At 36.0% G+C, this 17,223-nt stretch overlaps 1 protein-coding gene across 12 annotated transcripts in view; it reads left to right on the forward strand.

Annotated features, from left to right (window-relative positions):
* The window catches only part of SIPA1L1 (signal induced proliferation associated 1 like 1), a 443,906-nt gene that overhangs the window by 280,255 nt on the left and 146,428 nt on the right, over positions 1-17,223 (forward strand). The window contains exon 1 of one of the 12 annotated variants that reach the window (XM_057730464.1): positions 2,443-2,525. The exons of the other annotated variants lie outside the window; for them this stretch is intronic. The gene's annotated coding sequence lies outside the window, so the exon portion shown is untranslated. Of the gene's footprint in view, positions 1-2,442; positions 2,526-17,223 lie in introns of those variants that run through there. 12 annotated transcript variants of the gene reach the window in all.

Here is a 17,223-nt window from a genome sequence, read left to right on the forward strand (position 1 = left end):
ACCGTCTCATTGAGGCGTCTCCTTTGTCCCTGGATGTGGGGTGTCTTTTTTGGTGAGCTCCAGTATCTTTCTGTCGATGATTGTTCAGCATTTAGTTGTAATTCGGTGCTCTTGCAAGAGGGAGTGAGCGCACGTCCTCCTACTCTGCCATCTTCATCCTATCTCCTGGATGTTTCCTTTCTTGTTCCCCTTACCTGCTGTACCCAGATGACCCTGCTTTTTACAATGTTAAGAATATAAACAGAGATGCTGAGAAGTTACCCCCTCCCTTTCTAAGTTTTAATATTGCTGCTCTGGATGGGTATATACATGTATACAGTCCACACACATGCATGTATATTTACGTGTATATATATGTATGTGTGTTTGTTAATTTTGTCCATAAAATGTTTATTTTTTTCCCTTTGGCTTTAAATTTAGTCAGCAGATATTTCTAAGTACCTACTGTGTACAGGTACAGTGCTGGGAGCAGAATGATAACCTGGTAGAGACCCTGTCTTCTTAGAACCGGTAGAAACCTGGAATTTACAGTAAAGTATGAAGAGAAAGATAAGCACCACTGTCTGCATTACCAATCCTAAGGTACTGCTTGCTGGTGATATTCTCACCATTTGTATAGGTGCAGCTGTTATTAGGTTTTTTCCTTCTTTATGTTGTTGAGGTCATATTACAGACACAGTTTTTTCAATTTAAATTTAACATTATGTTGTGTTCTTTCATAATTAAAAGCATCAGTTTTTGAGTATATACTATTTGTGGACATTCTATAATTATGTGGTTTGGGGGCATTTTGGCAGTTTACAGTTCTTTTTTATTGTAAATAATGCTTGATGAACATCTGCATAAAATTTTGTCTTTTGAAATATTTCTTTAAGACATTTTCAGGAGTAAAATGACTGGGTAAAAGTATGTAAACATTTTACGGGCTCTTCATACATATTCCTGAAAGGTTTTTTTTTTTTTTAAATTGGTTTTCACTCCTCCCAGTAGCCAATGAGCACATTTTGTGAAAAATAAACCCCCCCCAGTCTCTTTTCATTTGTATTTATTTATTGAATAGAAACATTTTTCAAATGTGGAGCCAGTTATGCATTGTTTTCTTCTGTCAATTGTCTATTAATACTTCTATTTTTCTTTTGAACTCTTAGTATTTTATCTTGATTTATAGTGACTCTGTAAATTCAGTATTTTACAAAGTGTTGTATATGATTATGTATATTCAGTGCATTAAACCTATGTTGTAGTGTAGTTTTCTTACTAGTTTTTGGTTTGCCTTTTAACATGTAGATGTTTTAAAGTTTCGTGTAACCAAATCTATCAACTTTTTCTTTTGTAACTTTTTTATTACTTTTACACTTGGAAAATCTTTCTCCATTTATATATCAAATTTCCCCTGACATTTTATTAAATTTTTAGCTAAGTCCTTTGCACTCATTAATTCCATAAGAAAGTCTGCTGTTGGCGAACCAGGAGCACTTTGCTGCTAAAGATGGCTACTACAGGTTGTGTTTTTGTACTTCTCTGCGCAGAGGGGCTACTTACGCTGTTGGTTCTTCTGACTTGGCTCTGGCAGTCAGTACTGGAGTGCCTGTGTAACTCACCTGACTATGGTTCTCTTAAACTTAGGTCCTTGTGAAAGTACTTTATTGAATATAAAGGATAGAAGTGAACAGAGTAAAATTAAATTAAACCAAAGTCATGATTGACTCCTACTTGAGTTCATACTATGTTTAAGAGGCCCAGAAATGAAAGTTAACTCTTTCCAGGTTGTAACTGATATAAAGAAAGCTACTTCACTTTTCCATGGTAGGAATATTACAGATTGTAATATTAGGCTAGAGTTGACTGCCAAAAAGAATGTAAAATATTATTTCTGGCTTGTTTTATGATGATAACTACTAATTTTCTAATTTGTACAAGTTCAGTTTTTAAAAAATATGTAACTCAGTTGAAATGAAAGTACTTCCAACTTGCTGGAAAATGAGTACTGCTAAACTATATTGTAGGTAATTCTTAAAGGTGTTTGTGATATGTAAATAAGTTGTCTTTTATGATTTTTAAGCCAAAATTCCACTTTTAGAGTTAATACTCTTGACGGTATTCCAGGTGGAATGGGTTAAAAAATATTTTATTGAATTCAAAGCCTGAGTACTGTATGTTGCTCTTACATCATGTTTATTTGTTCATTTTCTCTCCCACTAAATGGAAACATTTTTAGGGCAGTAACTTCAGCATGTACAACAGTGCCTCAAAAGTTTGTTAAGTAGTAGATATTTGTTGAGTGAACATCAGGGCATAGACTGAAAAAACAGAGGAAAAAGCAGTACTTTTGCTGGAGTGCCCAGAATGTACCAGGCATTGTACTAGATACTGTTCTCATGACTGTATACAGAGCCTTGCCTTTCTAAAGATTAACTTGTTTTTTACCTTTTCTGTTAATTGTCTGGAGACATGATGAGCAAGAGATTAGGAGATAGCAGAAAACTTCCCACACAGACATGTGGGGAACTCCAGCACGTTTGAAGGTAGGTTTCTGTTCTGAGAGAAGGTGTGTCGAAAGCCTCAATGAACCACTCCCCATACTTTCCTTTAATGAATGTAATCAAAAGTGGTGTGGATGGCTGGTGAAAGCTGTGGATGCCATGGAACTAGCATGTACACGCGCAGAGGTGACTTGCTTGTGAAGGTTTAGTTTGTGAATTCAAATGATCAGTCACCCCTCTGTTGAATTTTTTGAAGCGTTTTGAATGCATGCAAGCTAACAGGAGACATAAATACTTCTACTCAATCTTAACTGCTACTCTTTGTAGAGAAAGGCACAGTGAGACGAAATGTTTTTATAGTTTTTATTAATAATATACATCATTTATAGGGTCTTTTTTCCCCCCAGTGGCAATGGACTCCCCCATGAAAAATTTTATACCGAGACTGTGCTAAAACATTATAAAAGATTCAAGGTTGTATCATTTAGGGCAGTAATGATCTTATAGAAATATCCATCTGAAATATTGTGACAGCTAAACAGAGAGTAATAAAGAGAACATTTTTTTTTTTTAACCAAAGGATATGGACCTAGTTGCTGATTCATCACTAGAATGCTTTGAATCTGATTCATCTTTACGAACAGAATAAAGAGTTTTCTGCATTTTTTCCGACCAAGTGTAAAATTAAATCTTGAAATTTCCAAAAGCAAGTCTTCTAACTGTTGAAAAAATAAGAAGCCAACTCCCATTTAAAGTGGGAAAACCTCATAAGTTTATTTTTTGTGTGAAGATTCACTTCATTTTCCTGAGCCAGATTTGATTTGGAGAACTTTTTCTTGAATAGTCATTAAAAAATGGGCTGAGAGAATGAGACTTCTTCATTAACACCCAAAATTTATGCTTCTTATGTATGATTTTAAGATATTTTTTAGTGGACTCTGATTTCTGTGGGAACAGATTTTAGAGATGCATCTTAAACATCCTCTTGCCATCTACCATTTATTTATTCACTTGTTTCTTCATCCCTTTATTCTACCTACAACCTCTTGTTTAAAAACCTTTGCTCAAAATACTGTCTGCTTTTAGTAAAAATTAAATAGCAAGTATTTGTGAATAAAAATCACACTTTCCTATTCAGATTTATTTGCTGTATATGTTAGGAATGTGATCAGCTACAGACATTAGAAACCCAGTCTTAGTGACTTAGGCAAATGAAAGAAGCAGCCCCAGGAGTCACCACTCCAGGGATGGTGCACGTGCTGCTCAGGGATGCCACAAGGGACCTGGATCTTTGCCCTTCATTCCCTTGGTATCTTCCCTCAGGCTGGCCTTGGCGATGTAATGTACCGTTTCTATTCCAGACTGCCTGTATTTCAGGAGGAAGAAGTGGGAGGCAGAAGGTGGAAGACCAAGGGCTTGCCAGCCCAGTCCCTTACTTTTTATCAGGAGAGCTAACATTACCCAGGAAGTTGCATGCTGCAGACATCTGCTTCCTTTTCACTGGTCAGGACTAGATTGCGTAGTTACCCCTAGACCAGTCACTGGCCAATGGGCATAAGAGTCCATGACTGCTGTGGAGAATTCCTCATTTATGCCCTGGGGTAGGGAAAAGGTTACCTGCCAGGGTGCTCCATGGCTACCTGAACAAATTGAGAATCTCCTGTTTGGGAAGAGTTGGGAGGGATAAACATGGGTTAGGTAATGGATAGGTCTGCCACACCTGCTGGAACAAGTACATTATGTATTGATACCACATGAGTTTAAAGCCCTGTGCATCCTCAGTTCCCTCAACTCCTCAGATTTCCTGGAAAAATTACAGATTTTTTTTTCCACAATTTTGTTTCAGGTATTCTTATTTAGTCATATCTCATCATTTTCGTGAATGACTTAGATGTTAGAACAGCAAATGCTGTGTTTTAGAGTCTTCCTTAATATTATGATGAGAAAAACTGGGAATTTAGTCATAATACTCTAAAATTGGACTTTGGAATTTATTTGAAGAATGCGTACTTTTTGGAGTTCTTTTCAGTACCCATCTAGAAGATTAATTTTGTTTTATTCATGAGTAGAATACCTTGAAGGTGATTCACTTTCAAAATGCATGGACGGTGTTCACTTATATATGTGTGTGTGTGTACATATTCATATTCTTCTCTTTAAGCTTAACATTATATTATAAAATGTTTCTGTTTAAAAATAAATGGAAAAATAAAATGTTTATGCCATTTGAAAAATTGCTTTTGGGTCTAAATTTACTTAACCATTTTCCAGTTATACATTTGGTTTACTTCCATTTTATGCTGCTGTTTAAAATGGTGTAATTTATATCTTTATTTGTATGGATTAATATTTAATGTTGTAGATTATTTTTTTAGAACCCTTACATTTTAATGGTTTTTGAAGCTTTAGGTAATTGCATCCCAGTAGCATTGTACTAAAGATTTAGTGTGACCTTTTTTTATGGTAGTAAGGTGAAACATCTTCTTTCATAATTTTTTCTCTTGTCTCTTTTTTTCTCTTCCTGTTCTTTTCCAGTTTGTTACTTTTCTAAATAACAAAGTACATTTTTTTACATTGCAAAATGATACATTCTCACTGTAGAACATTTGTTAACCATAGTTGTCACTTCACAAAGAACAAGTTTATTAATATTTTTTTAACAATTTGTGCAAGCTCTTTATGTAAGTAATTATATATTTTATTTTTAATATATATACTATTCATTTGTCTTAATCTATGTGCCTGATAATGTATCAGACCTTGGGAATACTATAGTCAGTCTAACAGCTATCATGTCCATGATATCAGGAAAGTAATGGTATTTTGTTTCATGTTTTCCTATTATTTGTGTTGTTTGATTTTAGGTCATAGAGAATTATCTAATCTTTAATAGTAATAGTCAGTTGTTTTTCTTTTTGGTTGTTTAAAATACGTACCAAAAATAGAAACCATTCTTGTAGAAATTTGTGTAGAATTTTGAATGCTTACTTTGTATTTATTAAGTGATCTTATACTTTCACTCTTGTTTTATTTATGTGGGATACTAACAGATTTAGTCGTACTGCCTAAAATTTCATTTGTGTGTGTTGATAACATATGTAAGTTATTATAGTGTTTGGCAAATAGTAATTTCTTGCTATGTAAAATATAATAGTTTAGTTTTCTTTAACATCTTGGGTGTTGAGATTGAAACCCTATTTCAGTTAGTTAGGCTTAATTGGATTGGATAACCTGCTAGTTTTTACTTCATGTTTTGTTTATTATGTGTATTTTTTCATATGCATGTGGGACACACTGCTTTGTTAGTTTAATTAAGAAATTAACATTTCTTCAAGTTGGAAAGAACTACCAGCAATTTCTGTATCTCCTATATTTGGGATATATTTAATTGATAATTTTTTGTTTCTTCTTTAGTTTTATCGGTCTTATCTAGTGTTTTATTTAGGCTGTTGTGTTTTTCATAGGAAATCATCTATGATCCTGTTTATTATCTTACATTTTCAGATTTTTAAAAATATGCACTGGTTTATTTAGCTAATCTCCCATTTTCTCATTTCTAGTGGTGCGATTTCTGGGGATATAAAGATTTTATTGTTTTTATCAAAGAATTATGTTTGAGATGTATTTATTCTATTTGTATGTTTGTAGCTTATTAAATTTTACTTTTATTTTTATTAACATTTTCCTGCACTTTTCTGAGGATTTGAGTTGAATTCTCAGTTTATAGTTTATATTAAAAGTTATATATTTATCTCAGTATTATCATTTTGGCTTAATCAATAGGTTAGAAATTTTGCTGTTCATTTTTCAAGATTGTAAATGATTTCTTCTTGTGTTTCAGTATGCTCTTACACTCCTGATAATTAAACTTTGATCCAGGAATCTAAAGACTGTGTGTTAAAAAATACATTTTAGGATTTTGGGGTTTTTTTTTCTTTTTAATTTTTATTTATTCATTCATTTATTTTTGGCTGAACTGCATGGCCTGCAGGGTCTTAGTTCCCCACCCAGACATGGAACCCGGACCCCTGGCAGTAGAAGCCCAGAGTCCTAACCACTGAACTGCCAGGGAATTCTCACATTTTAGGTTTTTTAAATACTTCAGGTTTGCTCAGTTTTTATATACATACCATGGGCAATTGAGTAAGTTAATCCTATTTTTAGGACATAGAGATCAGTATAACTTTTATTTATTTTGTTAATTTCATCCTTTGTTTTCGCTGTCATTACTGTGTTTGTGTACTAGGTCTGTATGACATTGTGATGCCTTGCTCCGTCTTCCTCCTGCTGAGGCAGAAATGTCCGCCTCTCAATTCATGTCTTCCTTGTTTTTTTAGAACTGAGACTCCCAACACTCATTTTCCCCTTTCTTATTTTATTATTCTTTGTAGCACTTTGCAGCATGTCAAAAATATATTTATTTACTTAACTTATTTATTTATTGTCAGTCCTTCTTCTTAGAATGTAACTTCAAGAAGGGCATAGAATTTTGTCACTTCTATTCAGTGCTTGGGTGCCAAGAATAGTACCTGGTGTAGAGTAGACACACTGTTAGTATTTGTCTCATTAATAATTAAATTAATTATTTTCTGCTGATTTCTGTGTCTCAGTTTTTACCTTGACTTCCTTTGTTAGTACTTGACATAAAATGTCATATTTTATTACCGATATTTCTTTTACCATAACACCTAGCTTGATATTTTTCTTTTAATTTTGACACCCAATAACGTTGCTTCCTCTGGTTTTTTTAAAATACAGTTTTGTTAATATCGCCTAAAAATGTTTTTCTGTCTTATTTTGGTTTATACATCTTCAAAGTAACATGTTGGATTTTGTTTTTATGTTGTATTACCAACTGAGGTTCTCTTAATAAGTTGAGGTAATTTGCTTTTGCTTTTGTATATTTTTTTAAAATTCTTTTATATTTATTTGTTTATTATTTTTTTGGCTACATCGGGTCTTTGCTGCTGCACGTGGGCTTTCTCTAGTTGTGGCGAGTGGAGGCTACTCTTCCTTGCAGTGCATGGGGTTCTCATTGTGGTGGCTTCTCTTGTTGAGGAGCATGGGCTGTAAGCACACGGGCTTCAGCAGTTGCAACGTGTAGGCTCAGCAGTTGTGGTTCGTGGGCTCTAGAGCGCAGGCTTAGTAGTTGTGGTGCAAGGGCTTAATTGCTCTGCGGCATGTGGGATCTTACTGGACCAGGGATTGAACCAGTGTCCCTTGCATTGGCAGGCAGATTCTTAACCACTGTGCCACCAGGGAAGTCCCCTGCTTTTGTATTTATATTACTAAGTTTGGTGTTTTTTTTGTTTTGTTTTGTTTTGTTTCAAATCTGAGAATCTGTGTGATGGTTTTTAAGCCGTGAATCCTTAAATCCTTAATTATCATTTCTTTCTGGCATGTTGATCATGATTTGTTTCCTTTTGTATCTTTATATGATTTGGAGTATCATCGCTGGACTGCACTGTTTCTCATGACCTGTTTGCTTATATGTTGCATCCACGTTCTTAATCCCATTGTTACTATTCTGTGTGCTTCATAGGGCTGTGTGTTGTGATCCATTCCTGTTTGCAATAGCACATGCTCCTTTTTCACGCAGCTACTCCCTCCAAGCTCTGCATTCAATTCCATCCTATTTTATCTTCCAGATTCAGCTCAACTGTTTTCTCTGTGAAGCCTTCCCTAACTCCTCAGCACATCTTGGGTACTTGTCTTGTATACTCTCACTGTGCTCTGTATATTTCTAGTAACTTTTTTCTTATAATGATTTTCAGTCTCTGACATACTGTCAGTGCTCAATAAATATTGCTATCTATATTCTTTTCCTCCCTTCTTCTTCCTGAATACTGTTTTCTTTCATAAGCTACAATGTAGTTGTAGTTTTTTCTTCTCTATGCTCTAGACCCACTTTTCTTTGGTTTCATGTGAATATGATTTAATTTTTATGAGTTTTTTAAAAAAATACACAGAGACCTGCTTTGTTCCAACAGTTAATCCACATAGAAATATGAGCAATATTTCTTGCCCATCCTTGTTGTCATCAGTTCTCATCCTTAGTTTTTCTATCCTCTTCCTCACTCCTTTCTCCACTCAGTGTCCCTGTTTAACTCTAAAGTAACACTAGTTACTTTCACAGGTTTTTATCAGTCCCTTGCCATGCTTTAATTCCTCAGCTACAGGTAACTATTTAGTTGTTTCCTTTCACCCCCTGAATCATGCCCTCCATCTCTCACCGTAGAGAGGGTACTTGAATTTCACATCAGAAAATTGGCAAAAACGAAGTTGTTGGACAGAATGTGGAGAAATGGGCCCTCTCATGGAGCATAGTGATTCTTTTCTACTTGTTAATGTTTTCTCTTTTGGAGTTTCTATTTGGAAATTTCCATTTTTATCCTGATGTCTTTCATTTTCACAGTAATCCTACTGTCTTTGATTTTTATGTCTCTTACAGTTTGCCTTTCATTTTATTTCTCAGTTTTCGTTTTACTTGTGCCATACAACTTTCTCAGTTAGGTCAGGATGTTATTTTTGTCTATTTCATTATTAACTCGCTAGGCATTGGAGACCTAGTCTTAAAGGAGACTTTTTGAAGTCATTTCCTGTATGTGCTCTTAATTACAGAGATCCTGAATTTGGGAAGGTGGTGAGTAGGCCCGCCTTATGGTTTTACTGAAGATTCCATCATTTGTTAATTTTGTAAACACATCCAAATTTAACAGCATTTAAAAAATACTCTTAAAAGTATAATCCATCTCTTTTTCCTACTAAAATCATGCCATAGGGAATATAAGAAAACACTCCAAAATGGACTTCTTGCCATTTGCTTTAGTGAATATGATGGACTGCAGGGAGTAGAGCCATTTAGGTGGCTAGCTGGCAAGTCCTTTATCATTGCCTGAGTAAATTCTCACATATGGTAAGATATATTCCTCCTTTAAATATTCTGGCGTATTTTCGTGACTTCCTAACTGATCTGTCACCACTTTTAATAAATATTATAGAGTATATGCATTTTCTTGCATATTACCTCCAAAGTCATACGTGCCTTTTTTTTTTTTTTTTTTTTTTTTGAAAACTACTATGTAACAGATATTTATGAGGAAGAAAATCCATCCTTCCAAAAAATCAACTATTTTCATTTTCCCAAAGTCCTGGTGCTTTGGCAGATACAAATATGTTTACAAAGTAGAATATAGCCTTTTTTTTAACTTAACATTACATGTTAAAATTAAGCCATGTTAACTACTGGCCAACTTGATAAGGCAACAAAAGGAAAAAGTTATTTTGCAAATGATATGATTGTCTAAAAAAATTAAAAAGGACCTTGGAACTAACATTAATGCTAATAAGCGTTCAGTAAGATGACTAGATATGAAATAAAAAATCATTGGCTTTTTAGTACACTAGCAACAATTTATTAGAAAATGTGACTGCGTGAATGATCCTAGTCAGAAAAATAAAATGTTAAAATGTACCTCATAATAAATATAACAAAAGGTATGCAATGACCAAGTTCCCTAAATTAGTTTATGAATTTGATGCAGTTCAAAAATAAAGCAACAAATCAAGAGAGCTTGCCGTGAAACATGACAGAATGATATTAAAATTAATTGAAAAAGTAGCTTTTTTTTGGGCTGCATTGGGTCTTCATTGCTGTGCGCAGGCTTTCTCTAGTTGTGGTGAGTGGGGGCTGCTCTTTGTTGCGGTACTTGGGCTTCTCATCACGGTTGCTTCTCTTATTGCGGAGCATAGGCTCTAGGCACGCAGGCTTCAGTAGTTGTAGCACATGGACCCCAGAGCAAATGGGCTTCAGTCGTTGTGGCTCACAGGCTCAGTAGTTGTGGCGCATGGGCTTAGTTGCTTCATGGCATGTGGGATCTTCCCAGACCAGGGATCCAACCTGCATCCCCTGCATTGGCAGGCAGATTCCCAACCACAGCACCATCAGGGAAGCCCTAAAGAAGTAGAATTAATGGGGTCAGTAGGATTTATTAGAATGCTGTGATATTTGAATTTGTGCTACATTGGCATACGGATAGAGAATAGACCATTCAAACAGAAGAGAGACTATAAAAAGAGACCTTCTTGGTATGGGAACCTGTTTTTGATGTTGTATTACAAGTCTGTATGGGAAAAGCTGGCTATTCAAAAAGCAATGGTGGGACAGTGCGGTAAAAAATTAAAATTATATTCCTGTAAATAAATTCTGAATGAATTAAAGACATGCATTTTAGAGAGAGACATTTAAACTCTTAAAAGAAAATATAGGAAAACATATGTATAGTATTAGAGATTGGGAGGATTTTTTTTTTTTGAACAAGATACAAAAAGTCCAGACTATAAAGGAGAGGAGAGATAAACTTGACTATGTTAAAAAATTTAAATGCATGTATAAGAAAGTACACCTTAAACAAAGGTAAAAGACAAGCTATAGAATATGAGAATACTTTCAGATATATATGTCTAATGAGGTATTGTATGTAATGAAATCCTACGAATCAATAACAAAGAAGACAGAAACCTAGTAGAAAAATGGATAAAACATAAATAGATAAGACCAATAAATGAATTTAAATTCTCACTAGTTATCAGGGAAATGCCAGTAGAAGCAACAAGATAACATTTTATGCGGTCATATTGACAATTTAAAGGCAAAAATGTGGCAGCAAAATGTTGTTTTATATGTGACTGTTGGATTGTAAAATTCTTACAACCACTTTGGAGAGTAGTTTGATAGTATCCAATAACATTGAAAAACGCTCCAACTCAAGGTTTCAGCAGTTCCCATTCTAGAGTCCTCTAGAGAGACTTTAACCCATGTTCTCAAAGAAGATGTGAAAGGAATGGCCATACTGTCTTTGTAACAGCAAAAAACTGGAAATAACCTAGATTTCATTCAACAAACCCAAGTATATACACAGAATATAAAGCATACAGAGGATATTATTAAGTGTTTATTTTATATCACCATGAATAAATCTGGAAGACAATTTCATGTGAGAAGAAAACAAAAGTTGCTAATGGGTGTGTTCCCAATGGTACTGTCAGTTTAGACAGTTTCATAAACATACAAGTACTTGTGGGAGGGGTGCATAGCACCTTTAGGAGAGACATTTCTCTGGAGAGGCTGAGAGAAGAATGGGCTGGGAAGTTGATATTTTCTCTGTATTTATAACATTTTATTTCCTTGTGATCTGAAGCAAATTTGACAGAACAAGACATTTATTAAATCCGGATGACGGGTACTGTGTGTCTCTAAGTTTTTGTGTGTTTCAGATATTTCATAATTAAAAGTTTCCAGTTCAAACTAATAGCATTGTAGTCCCCAGTTAAACACCCCAGATTGAGCACATGTTGCAGTTCTTTCCTTCCTGTCCCAAACCCTAGGCCAGTGTTACTGAAAAGATAGAAAAAGATACACATATGCAAGGTCAGATAGGAGGAAAAGAAATAGGAGCAGATTAGCTTTATCAACACTGTTTTGGACAGCAGGGAGAGATGGATGTATTGTAACTAATGTAGTGATGTGGAGAGAGTCGCATGTGCAGGCCTTTACAGAGGAATTCTAGAAAATTCTGACCCTGTATAATCCCAGAGTTGGAAGACCCAAGTAGCTGGGAAGATTGCCCTGAGAGGTGGGCCTGGTCATAGGTATGTAATCGGGCCCCTTCCCTAGACCAGTGTAATTCTAAAGGCTTTGGAGACAGGGAGGAATTATTTGAAACATTTTTTGCTGAGCTTGGTTCCCAGAATGCAGGAAATGGAGCCATTCTTCTCTAGAGAAAATGAAGTGTATTCTAAAAATGACCTCTGAGTACTGGCATTTTTGGGTCCCTCAGTATAGGGGAAAAACTGTCTGATTTCAGCAGGAAAGGAATTTATGGAAATAGTATTTAGTGACTTGCTGAATCACTAGAAAGGCTGTAGAACTAGGTTTGGAAAATGGGCAAGAACAAGGGAGGCCAAGTGGCCAAGCCAATACTCAGATCAGTCAGGGAAGTTGGCATGGAGCTGCCCCTGAGCTCTGGATGTCCAGCTTTGCATTGTCACCACCAGCACTTTAATGAGGGTACCACTGTACCATCACCCCTACTGATGCCACCAGCTCCCATATAAATGGATTTGCTGCCTCCTTGCTCTTTCCAGATGCTGCCTTTTATTTGTTTATTTTTTTGGCTGTCTTTTAATTCAGAGTCCAGGTTGTGCACATTTCATTTGCTGAGGCGCAGATTATGTCTGTGTCCTATCTGTAAGAATGGCTGGTTAATTGTGACAATGTGGCACTTTTGAGCTTCTGTTGTGCAAGGAAGACTGTATAAGGCAAGGAATTTCCCTGGGTATGGGAAGAGACTACACAGATGCAAAGTAGTCATAATTATATTCCCCCTATGTCCAGTTTCCCCAAGTAAACCAACTAGTTCCCCACCCAGTCCCCTCCAGGAAAGTCTGCTTAGTAGTCAGCAGGCCCTGCCCCCACAGATATTAAATGTAAAAGGATGACCAATGATAGTAGACATATGACAAAAAGCCTTTCATGTGAGAAGGACAGTGCTCATAACAAACAGATGAAAAGTAAATTGAGAAAATATAGACACTGAAGATGAAAAGAACACTTTCAAGTTAGTGTAAAAATAGCAGGGATAAGACAGTATTGTTATAAAACAAGGACAGATTTTTTTTTTTTAAATGGAAGAAATCATCAGAGGACACAAAATTCTTTCAAAATTGAGTTCAAGAATCAACATGAAAAATTAAATAGTCTGGTTGGAAAATGAAGTTCAAAAATTTTCCTAAATACCTAAATGAAAAAGAAATGGGTGGTGTGAGAGAAAAGATAGGAAACTATTGAGGAAGTACAGTATCCAATAAATAGAACATTTTCAAAATGAAAGAAAAAAAGGAAGGAGAGGAAATTACCAAAACAAATAATGAAATAACATTTCACTTGACTGAAAGAGGTATGTTTTTATATTGAAAAGGCCTATTGTTTGTCTAATACAAGGACTATAAAAAGACACAAAGCCCACTCCAGTATTGAAAAGAGGATCCTAAAAAATTACTGGAAAAGAACTTGTATGAAAGATCAAGAATTGGAATATCATTGGACCTTTCAATTCCAACAGAATCTAGAAATAATGAAATAATACCTTAAAAATTCTAATGGTAAATGTTTTACTAGAGTTTTATACCCAGCCAAACCATCAATCAGAGTAAGGCTAGACATGCCAAGACTCAAAACTTTTAACACCTAGGTACTTTTTCTTAGGCAGGTTGCTGAATGAGGGTAGTGGTCCATCAAATTGAGGGAGTAAACTAAGAAAAAAGAGGAAGATCGTGAGATCTGGGAAGCATGGAATTCATCCCAGGAGAGGAGAGAAGGAACTGTTAGGATGATAATGGTGATGATATGTTTCTGGAGATGCCTGTGCAGTATACCTGGAGATCAGCAGGGCTGGATTGGAGCATGAAGGTGGAGAGCTCTAGGGGGGCGGTCTCCAGGATAGAGGAATGGGCTGGGCACCTGTTACTTTTGACCATTTGAGAAACACAAATGAGAAGAATGTCCGTTTGTTTGCTTCTCTTGTTGAAATTAGAAAGAATTAAGGGTAGGTATATAGAAACTAAGCAAATGAAAAAAAAAAGCAATTATTAACTCCAGGAAAAATAAAAGTAAGCAAATGAGCAAATATAGCTGTAGTAATATAAATCCTGATGGATCTATTTGATATAGCTGTGATACACACATATACATATATACATCTATACATGCATATTTACATAAAATAGGGCAAGGGAAGGAGGGAGACACTGGAAGCATGCATTTTTTTCATCTTCCAAAATAGAACTTCAACAGAGAATATCTAAGATTGATAGATCAAGAAATAATGCTTAAACATGTTATTTAAGAACATGGAAATATTGGAGGAAACAGTGCTATGAATTGAAAGTGATTGCTCCTGGGAATGGAGAAGATGAAATAAGGCACTGCTTATTTGGATTTTGTTTTTTCCTTAAATGCCTGAAGTACTGTTTGCCTTTAACTAGTGTATGTACTACTTTGATTAAAAAAAAAAAAGATAAGTGAAAAGCTAAATAAATGGCATAGTAGCATCTTTGTACTACAGGTTTTCCTTCTTACAGATGGTAAAGTCACTTCTCAGTGTTTGTTGTACCCCTTTGTTTTCCTGTTCACATGTGATTGGCATTTATCTTGAAGGCTCTATTAAAGGCTAAGGATCACAACGTTAAAAAAGGTGCAGTCCCTGGCCTGAAACACTTGTGGCTTAGTGGGTGGTGTATCAGGAAAACTTGAAAAATCAAGGTGTTCTGTATGATTGTCTTTCGGGGACCAAGGATGCGGGGGGAGTGTTAGGGACTGTAAGAGAAAGAGTGGATGCTGATAGCTCACAGGAGTGAGAGATGCGTGGGGCTTGCTGAAGGAACAGAGATTAGAGAGGGCTGGTGTGCGTGTGAAGAGAAGTCCTGGGGCTCAGCAGAGGAGAATCCCTTCTGCTGCTGGACAGCCATCCATTTGCAGATGTTGAAAGAGATTATAGAGCCCAACAATATGACTATTTTCTGGTTTCCCACCATTTTTTTTTCCTGAAAGTGTTCTACCAGTTTCCATTGCTTCTAGCAACGCAAGGGTGTCTGTTTTAACTGTAGCACCATGAACAGTGGGAGGACTGACATCCCTAGAATTTTCCCTAATAGGTGTAAAAGGATGCAGCGTTGTCTTGATTTTTATCTTCTGTTGCTTATTATTACCCATGATTTTTATAACATGAGGGAGGCTTTTTCTTGTGCTTGTGCTCTGTTGACTTTTTTTTTTACTCCAACATATTCTTTTAAACTTGTTTTAATGACAGTTTTGTCAAAAAAACCTTCAAAATCAGTTATTTTGTTAGAAAACTTCAAACTGACAGTCCCTCACTTTTTATCGCCCTCAGAGCTGGTGTTAGAAGGTAATAATGCAGAGTGAAATCATAATTTCTTTAAAGTGGAGAATCCTTCTCTTGATTTTTAATCATAAATTACCTGTAGTCCTCTCAAGGGATGCTGTGAAAAAAGGTAACATGTCGGGATGGGGCGGAGTGTGGACAACTTCCTGGAAGAGATGATACCCAAATGCAATCTTGAAGAAGAAAGAGTTCAGCAGGAGAAGGAGGGTTGGGTAGAACTAAGCTCAGAGAAGGAGGGAAGAGAATTGTGTGAAGTTGTGTTTCAGGAGAAGTTGCCTCTTAGTTTCCCCTGAAGGCTCCTGAGTGCATTCAAGCTGCGGTCAAGTACTTGGAGCTGGTTCCCTTTCCCTTTTACTGGAGCTGCAGGTTCAGAGAATGCAGAGAGGCTGTGCTGTTAACCAGGGAGACCCACAATGCCTTTGGGGAATTCTCCTTTTGCCTTGAGAGCAGAGGGACGCTACTGTGAGGTTTCAAGCAAGAATGTGTAAGTGTTGTGCTTGCCTGTGTGCACTTTATAGACACTCAGTCCTGTATAGGCAAAGTGATCACATTTTAAAGCAAGTGATAATGCAAACACACAGGACTACATTTTAAGATAAAACTTACCGTGTCCAGTTAGGGGATTTACTTCACTTTGCCACAAAAATGAAAAGGGTGGCCAAGAAGCAAAAGAAGACTTCCTGCCTCAAGATTTTATCTTAGAACACTTGGTCAGTTTGCATTTTACTTAACTGTTTTTTCTAGTTTGTAAATGAACGTCTAAGTGATATAAAGTTAATAGATTTGTAAGTAAAATCTCACTTAGAAATCAGGGATTTGTAAGTTTGGAGGCAGAGGTAAAAGTAATTTTATTTGAAGGTTATATGTGTATGTATATTTGTATATGTACATAATTAGTAAACAATTACTAAAATTTTTAAATAATTAGTAAAAAATTTGTATAGAAAAGAAAACTTGGAGGGTTGTGGCATGCATTGAATTAAATTTATTTCATTTGCTCTTGTCTTATTTTTTGACAAGTTGCCGGGAATATTTGTATAGGGCTCTTGTTTTCAGAACCAGGATAAGTATATAAAAGATAGAATGTGTCAAGTGTGAAGTGTTTCATCAAGCACTTTATGTCAGGCTGGCAGTGGCGGTCCCCTGCCTTTCCTGGAGCGTACGTAGATTCTCTCGGTCTTCGTCATCCACCCTCCGCCTTTCTTTTCTGGTTCTGTAAGTACCGGCGTGAGTGTCTTCAGATGTGAGCTGTTTCCTGTGCTGCTGTCTCTCTGCCGCCTTCTTAGTCTATACCCGTCTTATTGCGGGTGTGCGCCCAGCCCCCGCACAGGGTCTGGGAGAAACTAATAGGAGCGGCTGCGGTTGGAGTTGGGGTGTCTTGAAGGAGAGGCATATTTTCCCCTTTTTAGCACTACTTCAATGTTTTGGTTTTCTTTTTGGCAAGAAGCATATTCATTTATTGTGAAAGCAGCTTTGTAAAAGGAAGCAGCAAAGGGGAGCCTTTTGTATGGGAGAAAAATTATTTGAGGGTAAAAGAAAAATTGTTTTGACCATCATTAACTTGGTAACAGTAACTTTTAAGTTTTGGTTTCTGTCTTCTCTCTCACCTATGCTGTGCTTACCACCCCTCCTTCGGTTTTCCTGTGAATGCCTTTACTTACTTTGCTAGGATCCTTAATAGCAGATTCTGTTGTGCATTAGTTATTTCATGTGATGGTACCTTACCCAGTTCTAACTGATTCACTTCTTGTTCTTTTAAGAGATTTGCTCATTTTTAT

This window comes from Hippopotamus amphibius, chromosome 4 (genome assembly GCF_030028045.1).
Source record: "Hippopotamus amphibius kiboko isolate mHipAmp2 chromosome 4, mHipAmp2.hap2, whole genome shotgun sequence".
Classification (NCBI taxonomy): domain Eukaryota; kingdom Metazoa; phylum Chordata; class Mammalia; order Artiodactyla; family Hippopotamidae; genus Hippopotamus; species Hippopotamus amphibius.